At 38.3% G+C, this 23,149-nt stretch overlaps 1 protein-coding gene across 1 annotated transcript in view; it reads right to left on the bottom strand.

Annotated features, from left to right (window-relative positions):
• The window catches only part of LOC145984524 (uncharacterized), a 223,622-nt gene extending 201,183 nt beyond the window's left edge, over positions 1-22,439 (bottom strand). Inside the window, exon 1 of the mRNA XM_083118181.1 lies at positions 22,378-22,439. The gene's annotated coding sequence lies outside the window, so the exon portion shown is untranslated. The remainder of the gene's footprint in view (positions 1-22,377) is intronic.
• Positions 22,440-23,149: the final 710 nt, after the last annotated feature.

Here is a 23,149-nt window from a genome sequence, read left to right as displayed (position 1 = left end):
TACTTATTATTGGACATTAATTGCTTAAAATCTGATTTTGATATCGAATGCAACACAAACACAACGCCATTTTAAGTTAAACACTAAAGTCAAACTGTAAGAAAATTTCATTAGTCAGATGAATGCACGAGATAAATGAGACTCACTGCAGGTTCTATTGGTAGATTTTGGATTGGATTCGCTAGGACTTTGGAGTGATAGGAATGTTTGATAGATTTATTTGGTTTATTTTACTTCGCATTTCTGCCACTTTTAGCTAATCGCGAAGATGAGGGTGAGTGATGATATGATGGAATTGATGGACACTCACAAATAACACCCCATGCCCAGGCCGGGATTCGAACCTGGGACCTCTGGCGTCATAGCGCACTATGCTAACCCTTCTGCCACGGAGACCGGCGAGACGGGAATGTTTTTGGATTTTCTTTGTAGATTCAAAAATCTGTGAAGCGCATGCTTTTGTTTACATTTAAGTTCACTTTTTCACATAAACAAGAAATTTACATGTCACCTTAAAACACACGCATGTATCTGCATTTAATACTATTCCATATGAAAATAAACCTTTGCCGGCTCTTCATATTGTCCACAAAAAAAAACAACTTTTGAGCGTATGGCTTTCCTTGCTTCCTCTGAGATCTGAAGAATTTAGTTTTGTATATGTAATGATAGTACTTTCAGTGCTTGAAGAGTGTCATTAGCTAAATATATAACAAATAAATGAAATGCTTTGTCAAATGTTTCACAAATACGAGTATTTCGAAGTTAGACTTCATCGGGAACCATCTCAACACAGTATTTTTCTTTTTTAATACAATGCCCTATAGATGTCTGAGAAAATACCAAATAGGCTAGATGGCTTCTAAAAGGCATTGGATGTGGTATACATTTGCCATAAATTGTTTAAAGATATTTTTATGCGTAGCTATGGGACTTTAAAATTAGAATGAACTGATATGAAATGGAACTCTATAAGTATGATAAACTGATTCAGTGGGTGGAAGATGATTATTCTTGGTTGGGGTGGCTCAAGATCCTCCTCAGCCCCTTTAATCTCAACCTGCATTAAAATGAATAGATGTAGCTTTGTTCGCAATTTTCACATTTCGAACTCCTGATTTTCCGTTCCGTTAAATCCAAATAAGCCCAGAAAGAGGTCCAGAGCTTTATATGTTTCACAATTGTTATCAGGTTTTAAAATCTGTTTAAAAAAAATCTAAGAAAAACAAAAGAAAAATATATTTATGCAAATTTTGCATTAAATAACAGGACATTCGCGTGTGCTGTTCTAAAATAGAATGTTTCTCATGGCTTCACATTATACCTAGGTATCAAGAACGTATTTGGAGGGGGGCCAAGGGGTCCGGACCCACCCCCCGAAAGACTTATCATGTAGTGAAAGTAAATAATCAAAATATAATTGTGTAGCATTAAATATATAATCGACGGCTATTTCTATTCAACTTATTGGAAGGCAATGAATTTCACTCATACGTTTTGAAGGGTTCCAAATATTTATGCACAGTACTTATGATGATATCCATAAAATATTGATCAGCAACTTTACTTTTCGTTAATTGGATCTAACCCCTTTTTTGTTATTCAATAAATATTCAATTATTTTTCTATTTGACATTAAATGCTTACCAAGGCAGTTGTTTTTATGCAAATCTTGGCGATCTTAACTACATGAAAGCTATATAATGAGTCCGTGCTGTTATATATCTATTCTTTCACGATCTTTTACCTGTTCATGTAATAATAATTAACATTAATTAATTTACATATTTAATTAATATTTTAATTTAATATAATTATTCTAATTATTATTATTATGTATTATTATTGCAACACTTGGTTTGACCCCCCGAAATGTATTTCTAAATACGTGCAGTAGTGTGTATATAATATATGAGTGTGTGTGTATGTATATATATATATATATATATATATATATATATATATATATATATATATATGGGAGGCTTAATTTTGTACCCCCCTAAATGAAAAACGTTCCTGCGCCACTGGATGTCGGTAGGAGTCACATGCGGGTGGAACAAAGGGAGTGTGTTAAACCACACACGTGCAGTTCCAGTGTGGCTACAAACAAGCAGAAATGAAATTCCCTGACATTTCCAGGTTTTCCAGGACAAAATTTACATTTTTCCCTGACAATTACAAACTAAACTAAATCGATGTTTTTGCAAATGGAAATAATAAGATGTTTTTGCAAATAGAAATAATAAACTCATACAGATCCACGTATGGTTTTCTTAAGTACCAATATTATCTTCCATGAAATTGACTTAATTTCTCTATTCTCTATGATTTGAATTCAAACTGCAAAATAGTGGATTTGGAAAATTATTACAATTCACAAGCTAGGGACGGATTACGAAATTTTGTCATACGCAGTAAGTTTAAAATAAAATACTTGATTATTTTTAAAGTTACGACTAAATGAGATAAGAGTGAAGAGTGATTGACTAAGAAATACAATTTGTAATTTATCAGTCTCCTTATACATTCTCGGTATTATATGTTGATATTTCCACTGAGGTTTGGAACCCTCTGCTTGCAAGAACCATGAGTGCGGACTCATTTTTCAATGCATAAAGATACTTCTCTCTTCTCTGTAAAGCAAATAACTTAACTCTTGCATATAAGTGAAACAATTGAATCAAACAAATTAAAGTGTCATATTTCCTTAGATTATCAATGGGATTTCTGCCTCAGTACAGTATATCCAAGTGAAGTACTGTGAAACTGACAACATGCAGTTATACCATTAATGCCAACGCAAGGAATTTATAGAATTTCATTGTATAGGTATCTGATTTAGCTAACCACACATTAAAACAGGAACACTCTAGTAATACAAGTTTGTGAAATTTCATATACGAGGGGCATCCTGAAAAAAGCTCCAATGGTACTTATACGCAGCACTAGTGGTCAGAGATAGACACACACACATGCAGGCAAGAAGAAGTGGCATGTAGCTGTAATCTGGTACAGTTGCAATGCAGCCATTTTAGGACAGTTCTAGGTTAAAGATTGCAGCTCTCATACAGTCTCCCACCGACTGCGATGTATCCTACATTGCACGCTCGGAATTTAACACAGAGCCACCAGCAATCGTGTGAGGTGTGCAGACCGGACGTCGTGAGTGATAGGATGGTCAGACGATGGTGCAGACAATTCACGGAAGGCCAATCGAATGTGCACAACCCCATACAGCTGAGTACACATGGGTCCTTTGCATCACTTCAGGTGAGAGATCTTGGATAACTCCCTGTACAGCCCTGGCCTTCAATGTACCGACTTTCATATCTTTGTTTAACTGAAGAGGTTTCTGGCAGGGCAAGGATTTGACAGCTACACTGCGGTAGAGATAGTTCCAGTCTTTGCTGTCAGACACATATACCATGGGCATACAAAATTTAGTGCCATGCTACGACAAATGCCAGAACAACGGCGGTGAATATGCCGAAAATTAGGTTAGGACTCACTGTTACTAATCCAATAAATTACAACTGATATTCATGTTTTATTTATGCCTAATCGGTAGGGACCTTGATATTTTGTTATTTTTTTAAAATTAATGTATTTTCTTATTTTTTTATTTTTACTATACGGTGTTATTTTTACCAAAATTCACATTTTCATTTTAGCGCATTTTCTGGCAAATATCTGAAATTATACCTTCATGGTGTTTTTAAACTACTGTTTCAAATTGTAAGTCACATGGCTTACTCCTCTTCGTGAGAGTTTGATATCTTGAAAGTTATTTTGGGAAAGTTATTTTTCATACCCCCTTTTTAATTTTAAGGTAAGGATTTTAGATAATGGAATTTTCCCCGTATACACTGAAGGGTGCATAATGACCATAAATGGCGACGCACCCAAAAACTTAAAATCAATCAATCTCACGTGACAGATACCGATATATTATGGCACCAAAAATTGGCATTATCTTTTTTTGACTTGTTAGTGTTACGTTTCCCAAAATTCGCGTTTTTGTTTTAGAACATTTATCTGCCAAATATACCGAAACTTAATACTCCATTGTGCTTTTAAACTATTATTTTGAATTGTAGGTCACATGGTCTACGTATTTTCGTGACAGTTTGATATGTTGGAACAGATTTTTGAGGAAGTAAAAGTTAAGTGCTTCCCTGAACTTTTCCATGAAGGTGTATAGGGGTGTGGAGTTAGGGCCCCACACTTTCTTGATCACGGCTGAAGGTGGGGGTGATGTGATCAGCACCACGCTCCTAGCTACAGTTAGTTATTCCTCAAAGTTTCCTCAAGGAACCAGCTTCGTATGATGCTGGATGGGTGCCGGAGCAGTTTGAATAGGTGGAAAACATCCCGATTCTCCCCCGCAGGGGATCGACCCAGGGTCTCTCGCATAGTAGTCAGACGCCCTAACGACTAAGCTCTATTATTACTCGTTCAACAAATGCCGATGGTGCGCACTTAGCTTGGTAATTCAAAACATATCTCGTGCGACAAATACGAAGATGTGGCTCCCGTGTGACGGTAGATACGCACTCGATCTCCTGTTAGAACCCTGCCACTTTGCTCTGTGATGCGAATGGTTTTGATACAAGTTGAAAAAATTGTGGGAAATACATGATTTAATGTGGCTGTCGGAATTATTCCATGTACGTATAAGTCTCTAGTTTACTCTTGAGTAAAATGTTGGGGAAACTTGCATGTTCTATGTACACAAACATGGCCTAGAAAAGACAAGAATGTTGGATTTCATGGAATTTTTCGTTGTTTTAGGACATTTCTTTTAAAAAAATCGCTAAGAACGCCAACAATTCGCATTTTCTGTCAAATTCGCATTATGTCGATAATTCGAACGGGCGAAAAAAGTGTCCAGACATATCTGCACATTCATAAACATAATTTCGCAGCAAATACCATTATTCACGGTTTTGGCGTTTGCGAAAAATCAATGTCCCTACTAATTGGAAATTACTTTCTGGCCACCCCTCGTATAAATCAGTAGATGGAAAGTGAAAATTTAGCAGGGCTGGCAGAGAAAAGTCAATTCTTGAAGAAAGTGATTTGCTTTCATGATTGAATGATTCGACTGAATATGATATTAAAATATTTACGTATTTATTATTAGTATTTTATTTCATAATATTGGACATTAACTTTACTCAGTGAGAGATTAATGGCCATCTCTCACGAGTTTAAACAGACAGGACAGAGAGTGGCGTTAATTTCATTGCAATACTAGTGTTGCAGTAAATTTGAGGTTGGGAGCATGCACTTGCCAATTTTTATAACGTTCACCAATGCAGTTTATGTTTCACTTTTTCGTGATAGTATTCAATATATATCCCGTTTGGTTGGATTCTTCTTGATATCTAAGAATAGTGAAATGTCATTGTAAACGTATGTTAACTTGTGCGAAACCAGTAATACGTCAGGATGATGAATGAAAACCTTCGTAAGCACTGCTACATTAAGTAAGGTGAAGTGAGCCAGAAGAGTAATAAAATTCCAGCAGCATATTTGCAGTCTAAAGCTCTTCTTGTTTATGCACGCGATTTTTGTTGGATGTTGCAGTCCATGCAATTTCTGTCGGATGTTGTAGTGAGATACTTTGTCGGGTGGCGATATTAGACAAAAATCGTATGTATTAATGGAACCTATTTGTTTCCATGTTCCTTCAGTTTGCCCAACAAAATGCCAACTATCGGACGGCACCACCCGCTCTTATCCCCTCCATCTGTTGACAAGTTCCCTTACTACTCCCATACGGACAAGAAAAAATGATAATTCAATGCATTTTCCACGTAATATTTATAGGCTTAACCTTTACTCCCCCGATGATACCATATGGTATCATCAGAGTAAGGTCGTACTGGCCCGATGATACCATATGGTATCATGGTGCTGATTACGAAATGAATGTGCTTTTTAGACCTTCATACTCTTATGTTTGGGTGGAAACTCTGACACAGGTCTGGAGCAAGCCTGGGAAATTCATATTGATGGCCAACCTCTCCCCCTCTCCGCAACATATCCATGACACATTTCCAAACAGAGTTTCACATTTTGGCTCATTATTCAACTTGTATGGCACCCAGGAACATGAAACATGTTTCAATCTCTTTGGAAACCTCCATTCTTTGAAGAGAATACAAGGTTTGCGCATTCTTCCCAAAATAGCTGGAGAAGAGGGGGCAAACTCCAGATTTGTATGGCATTTTTTCATTGAAATTCGGTAGTCGCACCCCCAAACACCCCTTCCTCGGTTCGGCAGTCTGAATTGTACACAGTTGCATGCTATGATGTTTTAGCTGAAATACAAAACTTGTCCGAAGTAGATTGATCCCATAGTGCCCGAGTTATAACAATTTGCCTCCAAAAATGCAAATTACCTATTTTTCGTAAAAAAAGACAAAGAAAACAACACATTTTGGCTTATTATTCAACTTGTATGGCACCCAAGAACATGAAACGTGTTTCATTCTCTTGAGAAATATCCATTCTTTGAAAAGAATACTAAAGTTTGCGCCATCGTCCCAAATAGCGGGAGAAGAGGGGGCAAACTCCAGATTTTTATGGTTTTTTCATTGAAATTTAGGGGTTGCGCCCCCCAAACCACCCTTCCTCGGTTCGGCGTTCTGAATTGTACACGGTTGCATGCTATGATGTTCTATCTGCAAAACAAAACTTGTCCGAAGTAGATTGCTCCCATAGTGCCCGAGTTATAACAATTTTCATCCAAAAATGCAAATTACCTATTTTTCGTAAAAAAAATAATCACATTTTGGCTTATTATTCAACTTGTATGGCACCCAAGAACATGAAACATATTTCATTCTCTTGAGAAATGTCCATTCTTTGAAAATAATACTAAAGTTCGTGCCTTGTCCCCAAAATAGCGGGAGAAGAGGGAGCAAACTACAGATTTTTATGTTTTTCCCATTGAAATTCGGGGGACGTGCCCCTCCCAAGCCCCCCAGCATTTTCTCGTGAACGATGCCAAGGACATATAAGAAGGTAGTTTGTTGTCGGAAATATCAGAAATATACCTCCGATCAGGTGCATAAGGCTTTACGAGTGATCGGAAAGGGGAAAACGGTCGCGTAAGCGTGACGATCTTACCTCTTCATGGGGGTAATTTTGATCTGCTAGGAACGTAAACAGAGATGCGAAGTTACCTCATTTCCTGGGGTAACTTCGTCACGAAAATGCTGACGTATTTGCCCCCCCCCCCCCCCCCGCTAATATTTTGGAATTTCTTTGGTATTCCTTAAGTACATTTATGAAGGACAAAGTGTTCCTTGCGTATACGTTTCGTGTTGTCATTCGCCACGGATTTTGTAGGGCACATTAGAATATGCCAAAATCTGTAAGAAGTTACCCCGCTTGACGGTATTCGATATGGAGGTCGGCAGAACAATTACTTGAATTTTGACCTGCATGCTGGATATTAGTTATCTTCTATCATAAGTATTCCGAAAAGATGTGTAGTTTTTGAAAAAGGTGTTTTGAATCTTAAGTAGAACAATGAAAGGAGCTTCAGACCCTTAAGCCTAATTAAAATGATATTTGGGTTAGGGTAAAGTGAAGATGTATTTTACTTCTGCAAAGAAACAAAAAAATTATGATTAATTTTGTCTGATATTTGGCCTCAATGCTGCTCCTTTATGCACTGTAAACAGTGAATTTGTTCCAGTATATAAACATTGTTGATTTTGGACAGCAAAACCCTTCGGTGTCATATATTGATATTTCTAAATCTGTCCGTTTTATTACAAACTGTCAATTGTAATTGCAAATAAAATCTAAACAAGATATAAATAATATGCTGTAATGTAAGAGATATATATGACAAAATCTTTCATGCCAAAAAAAATCTTGTTTTGGGGTTTGGCTACAGATACTCACTCTTTCACTCAACTTCGCTCGTATATTTACAGCTAATTTAAGACAAACAAGGTGCAACAACATTATCATTTATTTTTATTAAAGGAGCTACTTTTATGGGCAAATCCTTGTTTCGTGACTCAGAGCGGTGATTTGACCAAGCTTTTGATGCTTGACCCTTGAGAGAGAGTTCCTTCATGGGTTTGTCTGCAAAGATAGGCGTGGAGCGGGGTGTGTCTAGGCACACCCAAGTGCATTTATAGATACCAGGTTTTACAGGTTATTAGGATTCGCAGCCCAGATTTGGTGAAAACTACGAAACTGAACGAAATCAATAATTTTCCATCTCTGTTTTGTTTATCTTTTACGGTAATTTCCGCGTGCTGGTATTGTTACTTTATTTATTGTTCTATTGGAAGCAAATGTGCACCAGCATATTCAATCCGTAGCGATTGTGTAAATTGGCTCCTTCGTTCTCAAGGTCGTGCTAAGGCATTATTGTCCTAAAACTACAACGAGTTCTTTAGCTTCTATGCTATATACACACCTACTCAACACATGGGACAGTGGCGGAGATACTTGTCCTGAGTTCCCCTGGGGACCATTAGGAACCATATAGGAATTGGATTTAATAACTTTTCTCTGTAGTTTTCAGTACCTAAGCTCCTTGATTTTGCACATAAAAAAATACAAGTATTTAACATTCAGATAGACATCATTATGAAATACCTAATAAATTAAATAATAACAATAGAATAGAATAGAAAAGTATTTCTTATTTACTTCAGAGCGAGGTTCAGTAGCAGGCCCGTACCCAAGAGGGGGCCAGGGGACCTTGCCCCCCCCTTGAGCCGTGAAATATTGTAATTTGAACATAAAAAAACCTACAAAAATTACATTTATGATTTTTCAAATTTTGCATGAATTTCGATTTTGTCCTTGCCCAAAGGAATAGGTTGTTTCTGGAGAGGCAGGCTCTAGAAGTCTGCAGTCTGCAATATTGGGCTATTTTAGTTCTATAACTATTGATGCAAGGTTATCAGACGTTCCGATTTACAGCCGGGAAGAAATAACCTGGCAGTGACGTCAGTCCCTGCTAAGACAGTGTTGCCAACTACTATGAAAGGAACCATGGCACGAGTAAGAGTATGAGCAGTAAGGATCGCGGTGCAAACTACCAATTTTCAATTTAATGTTAGAACTGCTAGATGCTTATTTTATGTTTGTTTATTTTAATTATTTCATGTAATTCGGCTTTCAGCAAACATTCTGCATGCGGAATATTGTGAGATGACAGCCACGACTTCATTTCATCCTTCCTGCTGTTTGATGTTGGGATTTTTTATCTACTAACTTGTGGTACGGAGCACTGCCACACACAATATCAGAGTTTGGGGACAGATTGGGAAGAAGCTGTTCTTCGAACCACAACATAAAATTATTAGTGTTCATCTCCCCATGATAGTCCCCAGAAGTTGTTTTTGAAAGTAACACTAACTTCGCCCCCTCCACAAATCCACTTTCACCACCGGCATGCACAATAATAAACCTCGCACCGTTTCCTGTTGACACTATTAACCCCCCCCCCCCCCCACCCCGAATCTTTGGAATCCAGCCAAACTTTGGGTACAGTGTAGTGTGTGTTCACGAAACTTTCATCCACGTAAATTAAAGACCGGCGGTTTGCTCTCTGCGTAGTTCTTTAACTTCACGCAAAGATGATCGCCGCCCGCAACGCAACGATGCTCCTTCGGTCAAGGAGTAGTAGCTTCCTGCTGCTTCCGCTATTCTATTTAAATCTGAATCCTAATTTTCTTATGATCATACGCAACGACCAACGCGAAACCTTAAAATTAATATTTTCTTGCAGTTCCTTCATCAGTTTATGTACGGTGACAACAATGCCTTTCGTGTATAAATCATGGATTGTTGGCGCACGACTGCTTCATCAAAAGAATCCAGATTTGTGACACGTTGCTGGGCGTTCGGTCGGTTTTTGTCCGCCGTTGAAAAAGGTTTCCCGCTCGCAATCGCAACACTTTTGTCTTTCTCCTTCAAAATTCTCCACACAGATCTTTAACTGACACCTGTCGCCACGGACGTTCTGTGAACAGCTGTGGTTTTGTTTTCATCGCAATCAAAGTACTTATACACATTGAAAACTATTTGCATCGCTGTGCAAGGGCTTACCTTTCTTTACGCCACTGCTCATTGTACAACATTGACAAAACCAGCAAAAAAAAACAACTCCCTAACAAAGAAACAAAATAGCCTCGCTCGAAGCTGCGGTTTGTTAGACTAATGTAGCAGTGTGGGGGTTTGCACGCCTGCATCACCCCTCTCGGAATGATTTCGATTGGTTTGCACGTCACCTTGTCGTCCGCTCTAGCGAATGAGCCTTCGCTTCTGAAAGGAGAGGTGAAGGTGGGAGATGAAGTCACTGCCAAGTTATTCCTTCTGCGCTGTAGTCGGGACAGTCCATTCCTTTAAATCCATGTCCCGACTTGCTATAAGGGAAGAAAGACTCTTGCGCTACTACAGACATTGTACTGGTTATGTAGGACTTTCTGTAGAATACTGTGTACATTTTTAAAATTGTCTGAACTTTTTATGAGTCAAAAACAGTTGTTTGATGACATTCGACAAATAGGAACCCCTTGATTACTGAAAGGTTTCTTCTATTACAGTGTCACTAATGTTTCACACAATTAGAATAGAGGGGAATTTTCTCAATGACTGCAATACAAAACCAACCATATAAGGGGCATTTAGCTCTCCACCCGCACCGCAAGGTCTGTGATCCCTTTTCGCTACCACTGAGCAGAAGGATATAAAACTTTGTTGTCTTTCTCCAACATCAGGGGTCTTCTGCAACTGATGTCCATTCTGCCACTCAATGGCTTAGGGTTAATTAATATTATGTAAATAGGAGAATCGACTTCACAGCAGAATCGTTGCTAGATTTTTGGGGCAAAAAATTGCCTGAAATACTAATTAACATATATTGTTATTTGTCCAAAACACTCAAGAAATTAAGTACATTATTATTTACGAAATTCTGTCCATCGGAATTTGTTTTACTGCAACTTTTCTTCCTTTCTACTTGTAATTGTCTTGAACATAAATACACAGTACTGTGACCGTGCAGCAGACAACTTTCACAGTGTGCAGAGGACATCAAGGCCAAAAAATTTGATGCTACGAACCGTTGAAAATGGCATTTTCTATCCCAAATGTATGCATCCCCATTTAATAGCTTCTTGGTTGCAACTGGCATGTATTTTTACTGTCGAATAAGATTCTAAAAGCGAAAACACGACATGGAAACAATATTACACTAGCAGACTCACTGCCAGGGTGAAGTCACTTAGCCGTTCCCTTCAGATAATTTATTTACAGGGTTCGCACTGACTCCAAAGTCCTTGACAACTGGAGGAGTCAGGAAAACAAGGCTAGAACTGAGGTCATTGGAAACAAATGATTTGCGCTTGGCAGAATTTGTAACCGGAAACATGTTTCATTTTATTTTCCCAACAATCTTCCTTCTTGGGTAATATTGCTTATAGAAAGGTTATTTCATCTTATTTTTAATTTATTTTCAAAAAAGTTTAACAAACGTGATTCACTTGATTAACTTATATAGTTGAAGTGTGTTACGATCAAGAAATTTTGGTAGATTTTCGTGACTTTCATTTTTATTTTTGACAGCCCTCGTATAAATCCTTTAGGAGTTCTAATCTTTTTGTATGCATATTTTGTTCCTTGTTAAAATTTTTGCCGAGCGAAAAAGAACACAAAGCAAGTTGAAGCTTGCATTCTTTTCTTTCTTATCAACAATGGGTTCTTTTTCGGTCGGCGCTGCGCGGTTTGGTCTGTAAATTTTGCTGCATTGTGTTGCCTTTTTGGAAGGAGTAATTGTTAAGGCTAAAAATAACTTTCCATATGTCCATATCATTTGTTCAGGAAAAAGAATTGCGCAATCCCGCGAGTATAAATACCAGCCGTTTCGCTGGCAAAATTAATCAGTATATTCAGGAATCTTTAGGTGATTAAATCGCTTGTCGAGGTCCAGGGCTGGGAGAATACGGGCTTTGTGTGGGGAGTGGCTGGTCAGCTCTCCCTTCCACAATGTCCGAGATTTTCCGTAAGCCACCTTTCAGGATTACTGCTGGTCAGCATGATCCTTAAAGGGGATTTAGCGGGCATATAAATAATTTGATTCATATATCAATATTTAATCTTAATAATTTAAAAATTTGATTCGTAATTTTTTTTGGAGTTGTTGTCACTGGTCAGTGTGGCTCCGATGTAAATTCAACTTTAAAAAAATAGGCTCATCAAAGATATATATCCTTCTTGTCAAGTTAATTTTTATTCTAAATCATTCCGAATTCTCCTGGTCAGGAGGTTCAATTAATTAAAAGTTTATTTCTTCATTTATCTTAATCCGAGAGCATACCTCTGGTCAGAGGGTGCCTTTTAAATCTCACAGCTTATATAGTTTACATGTCCGTTTTAAAGTCTGCGTATCCGGAACGTTGAGGAAAGTTTATGGTTTCTCTTATTTAGGTTTATATTAGATGTTGAAACAGCTATAATAGGTGACCGGTCGAATATAAGTTTCTCTAGAAATCATTTATGTAAAAGTCTATTGTTTTGCTTTTGTAATGTGAGTAGCCAACGGCGTTGAAAAGGGTAGCCATAGATTCCCCTATTATGTTAAGGAATTCCACGTGGACATTTGTAATTTGTGGCCGAGATGGCATTGATAAAGGGTAGAGAAAGGCTCCCCATATATTTTAATTATGAATGTTTTTAGAGGTTGACCCTGAAGATGGTAGTTCACCTCATGAGTTCTATAGAACATAATGTAGATGTAAAAATATGACAAAGCAGGAATAGGAATTTACGGATAGATGTTATGCAAATTTTTCTTTTGTCTCGATTACAAGTAATATTGTCGACCTTTAGTTAATAATTTGTCACCCGTTTATTGAAACCAAGTTACAGCTGTGTTAGTTCTATGGTGGGATATGGACATGTAATATAAGAGAGTGCTCTCTGGGTTTTGTGTTTACTCTATAGCAAGTTTCAGTCTATGTTACGGAAGTCGTTAGGATATAAATTTATTTTTGGCATTGTTGTAGTTTTTCTTTTGATCAGAAGTTTGTATATTTTTCTTTTAATTTAACTATGTTGGGATTTGTGAATACGTTGATTAAGGTTTAAACGGAGAACCTTCTCTCATGTTAAATTTTGGAATGTTTATTGGAAATTTGAGAATGTCAATAAATCTTGTAATCGTTAATGGGTATTTCCTTCAGAGTAAATTTGGTTTATAAGTACAAATTAACTGGCCTCCTTTTGGTTTGATGAGGTGTCCCGCCGTCACTGGTCAGTGAGGCGGAGGCTTTATCAATCCATAAGATGTCAGTTTAGATTATGCTGATTTCGCTCGCGACTCGCATGCGTATCCTCACTGGTCAGTGGAATGCGGGTGCCATCACCTTGGAGGTTTAAGCGTAAGGAAGGTTACCTTACTTTAGAGTTAAGGTTCTTGGTTAAGTAAGCATAAATTATTTTTCTTATTATTATTATTCAAAAGCAGACCCTTACCCGAACTTTGGGATGCGGACTCTCATGACCCGCAGGAACTGAGCGTAGTCATGGCATATATATATATATTTTATAACAGAAAGAGAAATGGTAGGCAGCGACGCCCGGTCTTGGTCTTTCGAGGGGACCGAGCCCGTGTGTCGTGTGCCTTGGCGACGGGCTGATGGCCTTAATTGTTGCAAGTGGAACCCATAACGTGGGGCAAACCAGTTAATTGTTGCAAGTGTAACTCTTATTTTTTAACATGTTAAATCATTACACAGTTATGTAAAATACCTGAAAAAGTCAGGGACTTTGCAAAATGGGTGTGAACCCTCATCTATCAACCACACACACATACGTTGCTTTTCGTAGGCTATTTGAATTGTTTGCATTATGCACACATATAGTCTACACGTATATATATATATATATATATATATATATATATATATATATATATATTTGCTCTGACTAACAAATGTCAGTGTCAACTGCAAATATGTCACGTGGTTGCATACATATAGGTTAGAAAATGCTGTTCTTCAACAATTTCATAGCAAAATGAGCAAATTTCTCTATCCACTCTCCCATTATAACCGATTATTGTAGGACTTGCGATTTCCTCGGGAACGAATAAGGATGAAAAAGACTTCACCCCCCTCTTAAAAGTAGACTGTGCTAGAGTTTTGGCGCACAAAGAGTGCAGTCGGCGGTTATGTTGGCTCACTCAATGAAGGACCAAAAAAGGTCAATGTCGGGAATAATTCCGTAAAAGCTGAATTTTGGCCAGTTGTTAGAACACTACTAGTAGTGCAAAATCCCAAAAGTCCCCGCCCCTTCTCACGGTGCTTCCCCCCCAGCGGCGTCCCCCCCAAATTAATTTTGAAGACTCTCAGTTATTGACTGACCTATATCTCCGTAACCAATGGTCGCAGGCAGGTAATAATTTTTTAGTCTCAATCCTCATTAGATGGGCTACTTTTTCGATAATGTTTTTGGTTTTGTTGTAATTTAAAAAATAATCTTCAAAAAGTGATTTTTTTCTAGTACTTTCTGAAGTTTGTGCCTTGTAACTTTTGAACATGACAAAAAAAATGTTTCGAATAAAAGTTGTAGCCTAATTTATAAGTTTTAAAACGATATCAGTTTTAAAGCTTATAAATTAGGCTACAACTTTTATTCAAAACATGTTTTTGTCATTTAATTTGTTCAAAAGTTACAAGGCACAAACTTCAGAAAGTACTAGAAAAAATTAACTTTTTGAAGATTATTTTTTAAATTACGGCAAAACCACCAACATTATCGAAAAATTAAACACAATCTTATTTGTAGCCCAACTAATGAGGATTAAGACTAAAAAAAGATTACTTGCCTGCGACCATTAGTTACGGAGATATAGGTCAATAACTGAGAGTCTGCAAAATTAATGTCTGGGGGGGTAGCACCGCGAGGAGGGGCGGGGCTTTGGGGATTTTGCACTACTAGTAGTATTCTAACAACTGGCCAAAATTCAGCTTTTACGGAATTATTCCCGACATGAAACCTTCATTGACTGGGCTACCTCGTCTTTGTTGTTCGTGTTCGCGCGCTCGTTGCTGGCAGTTGATATTTTTGATATTTCGTTACGTTGAAACGCGGAAAGGAATAGTGAGTTCGATTCCAAAAAGGAACTTGAATGGTGAACTTGCAGCCTGGAAGAAGGGAAGAGTTGCAGCGTAACTGGATCGGATCGTCGAGAGGTGGCTTCTACAGACTGAAGCGGAATGATCAGGAAGTGCATTTCAGAAATTAGGAAGATACGTCAACGGTGGTTTTGTTAGTGATAAGTGAGCCTTGTTTAAGTGTCGAGAGCTCTCGAGAATATGGTTTATGGCTTATTAGCGTCGGTACCAAGTACAGCGCTGAACTACAAAAAGCTAGCTAAAACCGTGAGTAATATTTCCAATGAGTTACATTATTTTTATTTTGTGTTCATTTTATGCAAGGTTTATGCATTGAAACTTCACCGAGACAATCAGGGCATTTTCTGTATATCCCTGTATCTGGATTTTCCGGTGTAAATCAGGTGAAGGAGACTTGCGATTGTTTAAGTAAAAATAGAATCTGAGTAATAAAAATATGTGAAAGGTAATTTTCATCTTTGCTTCACTCATTTAATCAGGTTTTTAATGTTTTTAACTTTTAATGTTATACCATACACTCCCCCCCAAACACACACACACACATATATACATATATATAGTACACACCCATATATATATATATATATATATATATATATATATATATAAAACAGTGTATAATATGAGAGAAAATTTATGAAAATTCGCCTCTCGGTCTGCCCCCCCCCCCTCAAAAAAATCCTGGTTACGGGCCTGTTCAGTAGTAATGTTACCTACATCTTACAATGCGCTGATGAACGCTATAGAAATAGTAAGGTTGATTTTTCATTTCTTACTTACACGTACACTAAAACGTTATTCTCGCTGCGAAGATCTAAAGGTTCATGTTTTACTGTACACTATCCGTGCTAGGCGGAACTTTCGTTACTGGTAGAAAAAGTATGTCTATTTTCTCTCCTTCTTCTGGTGAAGATATCCACGCAATTGACCAAAAGCACATAAAAGGACCATGAAGTATTTATGAATTATGAAAGAATACATACGCCAAACAACTGGAAGAAAACTCTCAATAAGCCGGCCTCCGTGGCGGAGTCGTTATCACAGCGCGCTACGATGCCAGGGGTCTCGGATTCGAATCCCGGCCTGGGTATGGATGTTTGTGAGTGTCCATTCATCAATTTCATCATGTCATCACTCATCCCCATCTTCTCAAATTAGCCAAAGGTGGCAAATAAAGCGAAGTAAAATAAAAGCAAATCAATCAATCAATCGAGCAAGTTATTGTTGATGAAGGAGACAGAAGATAGTGGGAAGTCTACACATAGCCTGATAATATTTTGGACATCTTGAAGCAAAACAGCGTGATTTACGCATATCGATTAGTTTACATACTTGTGAATAGGAATCTCTCGGGCTATCGGCAAGGTGAGTGAGTTCTGGTTGAACTTGCCTGGCCGATTGCCCGAGAGAATCTATTCATCATTCGTCGCCAGGAAAGCTTCAAGACTTACTTCAAATTACATATTGTTTGTTTTGTTGTATTGGTCAAAAATATTTGATACTCGACAAATAGAAAAAATAGGCTAATAATATGCGCCCTACGGGGTCGCTGGAAAGGGCTTCCCTTTGAAAAACGAAATATTTCTTCGACTACAATGTCAGTGGGGCTTCATATATTTTTATTATTTTATGCACAGAAACAAATTCCATGCAGGGAATCATGCATGTGTTTCGTCACACTGTTCAACTCCATCATTTGAAGAAAAAACAAAAAAAAAAAAAAACAACAACATATATTTAAATGTAGAAAGTTACCAATGGTTACAACAAAACAAAACCAACCAACACTCGGAAACCACAGACAAAAAACTTTCCCTTGCCAAACTCGTAGATTATCTTCACATGACCACACTTTCGCTCTGATTGGCTAATTGCGTTGTTTTCTTTCCAGAATGCAGGCGGGGGTAATATCGCGCCCATAACCATAGGCGTGCTCAGACCCTCTGATTAGTGGAGCAAAGCCTTGATGAAAGTTCAATCGGAGAAAAAAAAAACTCATTTCGTATCCATGTTTTATTGCATTGGGTGGGTATGGAACAGGGGGGTATACAGAGTGTGTCCGGACCCGCCGAAAATCGCTGTATGAGAAGAATTCAAACTTCGTGGCACCAATGTTCTCTGCCCCTCCTTTATTTCCCCTTTCCGAGGTTCAGAAACTAATTTATATATAAACGTGGTTTCGTACAGCAGATTAAATTCAACTGCACACAATTTATTAATTCCCAACAGTGACTGCCATTGGGTAGGGTGCAAGAGGGGACGGTTCCCTCCCCTAGTTTTGGCTCTCAATCGCTGAACTGATTTCCAATGTATGGGAATTTATTCTGCAAACACACTAACGAATTAAGTATGTCAGAGTGTTAATAATAAGAAATTTGCTAGAGAACGAAGTTGGATAGTTCAATTACATAGGAAATAATGCACCCTTTCGGTAGTTGCTTGGAACTTCCTTCGGTTTAAAAATACTTAATTTTTTAAGAGAATAATATTGTTTATTAACGGTGGGAGTATTAGGATTGCAACTGCCCCCTCTTGCCCCCCCCCCCCCCACGCGCACTTCTATGCCCGTAACTGAAGCTGACCTTCAGCACAGAGAAACAATTGGGGCTGGTTTGAAACAGATTATTTTATCCCCTCTTTACACACGTGCGTGCATTTATTTGCATGTAGACCGATCTGACCACCGGCTTCCTGGGTTCGAGTTCCAACCTAGGCACGGCTGTTCTTTTTGAAGTGTCCTTTCGTCTAATCATCACTCATCCTCATCGTCGCTGTCAGCAAAACGTGACAGAAAAGCGGCGTTAAAAAGAACGAAAACAACACGAGAATTAATTTTTACTAATTCTTACCATAACCTCATTTTATAACAACACCCATCTCCCAGCAAAACCTCTGCGCTCATTTTCCGTTATTGACAAATAAATGAATTTTTACTGCAAAACACGTATGTTCTAAGGTGACCAGACGTCCAGTATTAGCCGAGACATTCGCTTTGAGTCTGTGTCTCAATATTTTTAGAACGTAAAACGGGACGCCAAAATGTCCCTATTGTGACAAAAACTTATCGGCATAGAATTACTACAACAATACACACGTTCTCTACTATCACTATGAACTATGGCATTGTTGGGTATAAAATATTTCACATTTTAATGTCAACAACGTGCTAGGTATATTCCAATTTTCTTAAAATATTGGAGTTTCTTCTGTTTACCTGAACTAATCAGGCCCGTAGCTAGAGGGGGGGCAGGGGGGGGCAACCGCCCCCCCTGAGAGCATGCTTTGCCCCCCCCATGTGAAATATACAGAACACCTGATATTCTCACAAATATTTACAATTATATCCTGTATTACTCTAGCAACATAACAAAGACACTTATTGATTTTGTGATTTAATGAGGTGTGTGGGATCTCGAATAATGTTGTACTACGATTTTGGGGGGGAGGGGATCCCTTCCTGACTCAGAGTTTGGAAAATTATTTCGTAATTTTCAGTATCTAGAACAGTTATGACATTTTGAGAAGTCTTATATTAAAGGTGCCTAATGTGTTTGGATGTTTTGCTTGGATGTGTTGCTATGAAGTTTGAACTACTTAATTTTTTGTTTCCCAAGTCTACCATTTGGTAGCTAATCGCGACAATGAATGATGACGTGAAATTGATGAAGAGGAACTCACAAACAGTGCCACAACCACGGGGGGGGGGGGGCATGGGGCATTGTCCCTCCAACCTTGAATGGAAGTCCATTATAGGGGGGCAAACATTTAAGTAAAAAACAAGACTAGCAGAATCTAAGAATAGTAGGACAAGTGGATACTCAAGATGGAATTAGTTTTTTTTTCTTCCAGACGGCCAAGGCAACTTGCAGGGGGGGACACATAGGGTGAATTGCCCCCATTGATTTCAAATTTTCGTAAAATTTTCTTGCTCGCTTCGCTCCCAATGTCTGCTATTGTTAAAGTTCAAGTTCAGAGCCATAGCTATGGGGCAAACCGGGCTAAATGAGATAAAACATGTGTTAAAGAAAATGCTAAGTTTAATTTTTTGCACCCTATTAAGTTTTCAGTTTGAAAAATTTGGATCTAAAAATTTTCTTGCTCGCATCGATCCCAATATGATTGTTTTTTGTAATGCATTCTAAATTACCCGAGAGAGAAGTAAGACCAAATATGTAGGTACTTCAGACTGTTGCTGCCAAAAAGTTTTGTATCAAAAACACGAATAATTCTTTTGAGGAAAAGGAGACAAAATTTGTATTATTTTTATTGTTGATTTGTTACGAGGCGGATGAATTGATTTTGTAATGTATTTAATGTATTCTCATTAATATATATATTAAAGAAACTTTGAATGCATACACAATTTAGCGTTAACATGTTGCATAATTATGTATTTTCTTATTTTACGTCGTTGCATGCTGCATAAATAAAATATATGTTGTACATGAAAGTAATACATGTCATATGTACAAATAGAATTATGTTCATCATGCATTTTGTGTCTTTCAAAAATACAGTTGTGTGCTTCTTTTCCAGAATTAGCTAATGTGAAATTGAACGTGTTGGAAAAATAATTTCAAATCATTTGTCCCATGACAAATGCTTTAGCACAGACTTCTAACCCCATCTTGTGTGATTTTTAATAACGTTTTTGATGCTACTATTATTACTACCACCACTATATTACAATTACTATTATTTGCACGTTTGTCCTGGTATTGGCCCCTCTCCAGACAAAAATTCGTGGTTCCGTCCACTGGCGTACGCAGGATTTTTTTCTGGAGGGGCTGAAATTGTATAGGTAGATGCTATGAGTGGCGCAAACTTATAGGGAGGGATCCGTGGGAACATAGCGCACCTAAGAATTTGTCGTGTTATTATTATTATATTTGTTATTGTTGTATATTTTCGTATTAAAATCAGTAAGTGATATTTTTAAAATAGCGAGTATGTTGCATATTAATATCATAATACATGGAAGGGAGAATTTGAGATTTTTGAACTTATAAGAACCCAATGTTTTTCAATATTTGGCATCCCTGACTGCTTTCTAGTGGGCGGCATACACAATAAGATATATCGTATATTTACAACTTTCCACTCTCAGAAATGTCAACTGGGGATAATTTTATAGGGCTTGAATTTACCACTCTGGTTTTTCCAGAGTTTATGGTGCTTTTACTTGAAAATGTCGATTTTTCAAAATTTCGAAGGGGACTGTAGCGTACGCCAGTGGTTGCGCCTCTGCTCACAAAGAACACTCATGCCCAGGCTCGAAACTGGGACCCTTGGCTTCGTAGTGTGTTGTTTAACCATCCCACCATAGAGGTCGGCTGGTGAAAGATGTAGGACAGCTTAGTTGGTCAAATTATTATCAAACATGATGAAAATGTGATAGTGTTTCACATTTATTATTTTGGTTAATGTGCGTCAAAATCTTGCATACTGGAAACTAGAGGGAAACATTATGAAGCACGATTTATAAAGGACTCTCTTAATCAGCTCTGCAGAGAGGCTCAAAGCTGTTGGTACATATTAATCGTCTATTAACATTATCGACCTGTAAATATCAAGTAGATACAGTCCCGACTAGACTTTATCTCAGTATTCTTTGGCAGCTCGGAAAGGTCATTATCCAAATACTGTTATTTGATGTTGCTCGAACTTTTTTTGTTCGTTGGAGTTTCAAGATATCCCTTTCCTGTTACTTATAGCTTTTGCTATATCTGCCAATGCGACACAATATATTAAAAATTTGCCCCCTCCGGGATTGAGTTTGCCCCCCCCCCCCTACTAAGAATTCCTGGCTACAGGCCTGGAACTAATACCTCGATTAAAAGAGTGTTTTGTACATGAATGGTTCGTGGTCAAGTGATAAGAACGCTCTCCCAGTACAAACTTTGAAAGCTATGTTGATTGATTATGTTATCTGCAAAGAAGGATTGGATTACTTTTAATTCTAAAGAACTCCAGTTTTTATGTTAAAAGGTGTACATTTTGCGGTCCCGATTTTCCTTCAGATAAATATGAAAAATGTCCTGTTTTGTTGTTTCAATAATCTGGTCACCTTAGTATGTTTATATAGATAGATCGCAGTAATTTGTCGTTTCTTATTCTAAAGGATGGGAATAAATTCAATTCCAAGGGGTTTGGCTGGGGTCTATGGGAGCCCCCCTCCCCCCGACCTTCACCCTGCTACTGGCTTGCAGTACATGAATGGATAACATACATTAGAAGTGTTACTTGACGTTTCTAACTGCGCGCTTCACTTGTCTATTTCTACCAAGAAAATGACACGAAAACTAGGAAGGAATGCAAAATCAGGTTATGGCATGCACCCCCTTCCCCTCCTCCCTTAGCCCACTATCGGCATCATCTAATGTCATCTACAGTCGCTTTAGCCGACAGCTTCACTGTGGCTGTTGCGCAGCCTTGACGTATTCCGCACAGGCTTTCTGCCCCTTATCTGCGAACAGGCGTTTCCAAAAATAGAACCTGTCCTCGCCCCACCCATCACAGCCAGCAGTTATCACCACATGTGAATGTGCTTTTGAGGAGGAAGTGAAAGGTAGTGGTATAAAACCAACTGTTATTGCTACGAGAAACAACACAATGGTGGGTTGCCATATAAAACTGCTTCGAACAATAGACTGGCGTTTATTTTTCCTTTCGCCAATAATCCCTCCGTTCCATACTTCATTAACAATAAAACAGAAACAGTATCAGTTTTTTCATTACAGCAAATAATTACGACTGAGGTATTTTTGAAGATCTTTTGCTTGCGACTGCCAGGGTAAACTATCAACTGTATCAGGTTTTTTTTATTGTTTTTGTTATTATCATTAAAAGAACGAATGAATAAATTTTAAAACGGAATTGAGCATTATATGTTAATCCCGGCATGCCTGCTAAAACCATTACGCCTTCATGTCGAACACGCTGCTTCATAATAATTGCACATGAACCACATAGCTGACTGCGCATGGAAGATGCTGCTAATTGCGATTCGTAAACATGACAACCACGTGCTTTCACCACGTCACACGCACATTAGCTCTCGGTTACACACACGCATCGAGCAGACGCACGGAAGATTTGTCGCCGCTGTTTCGACACACGGGCACGGTAACACAAGTCGAAGAAAACTGGAAAAAGAAGATTCTAAAACATTGAACTTGGCACGCCCACCTACCTGTTGCTCCAGTAACAGGTTGTTTCGTTCCGTCGTCTGCTACTCGTGCTCCTTCTTCCCTCCAAGGCTACGTAAACTAGCGCTGAAGTCGGTCGACTGGTGACGCTGGCCGGCGAGCAGCAACAACTCGCGAGGCACACCAGAGCCACCGTACGGTCTTTTGTCCAACTATTAGCAGGCGCGCCAGACCTATTGATCGTATACATGCAAGCGAGCATATTTTGTTGCTGTCATCGCAAGGAGTTCAAAAATAGACCCCAGTGTCATATCATTCGCTGAAAGTGACACGTGGTCGGTTGGATACGAGTTGCAATCTAATTGAGCAAAACTGGCGCTTCGACAAACGTCTTGTAATTAGGAAACGTGTCCTCCAAAAAGAAATCCACAACACCGTGCTCCAAGAAGTTGAACGCATTAGAAAAAAGTAAATAAATAAAGCCAAAGAAAGGCCTAAGTTTGTATTCAGCAATGAACACTTCCGGACATGCAGCTGTGCAGACTCGCATTCTTTCGAAAGAGATTCGAAAAAAAAAAAAGTTTTTGGTTGTCCAATTATTACGACACTTACAGCCAACAACGAGGAAAGCAAACCCCTCCCTACACACATTCCATTCACTGACTAATTTAAAATTTCCTTGGAGTAACGTTACAAAACGATTGCACGATGCCTATTTCTGGGCACTGAGTTCATAAATGACAGATGTTTATGATTGCCAGTTCATTAAATTCATTATCGTAATTCACCATCATTACTAGAGCTCGAAAGTTACTG

The sequence above is a fragment of the Lepisma saccharinum genome, chromosome 2 (genome assembly GCF_977018435.1).
Source record: "Lepisma saccharinum chromosome 2, izLepSacc3.1, whole genome shotgun sequence".
Lineage (NCBI taxonomy): Eukaryota > Metazoa > Arthropoda > Insecta > Zygentoma > Lepismatidae > Lepisma > Lepisma saccharinum.
Note: the sequence above shows the minus strand (reverse complement) of the source record. Positions and strands in the feature narration are given on the sequence as shown.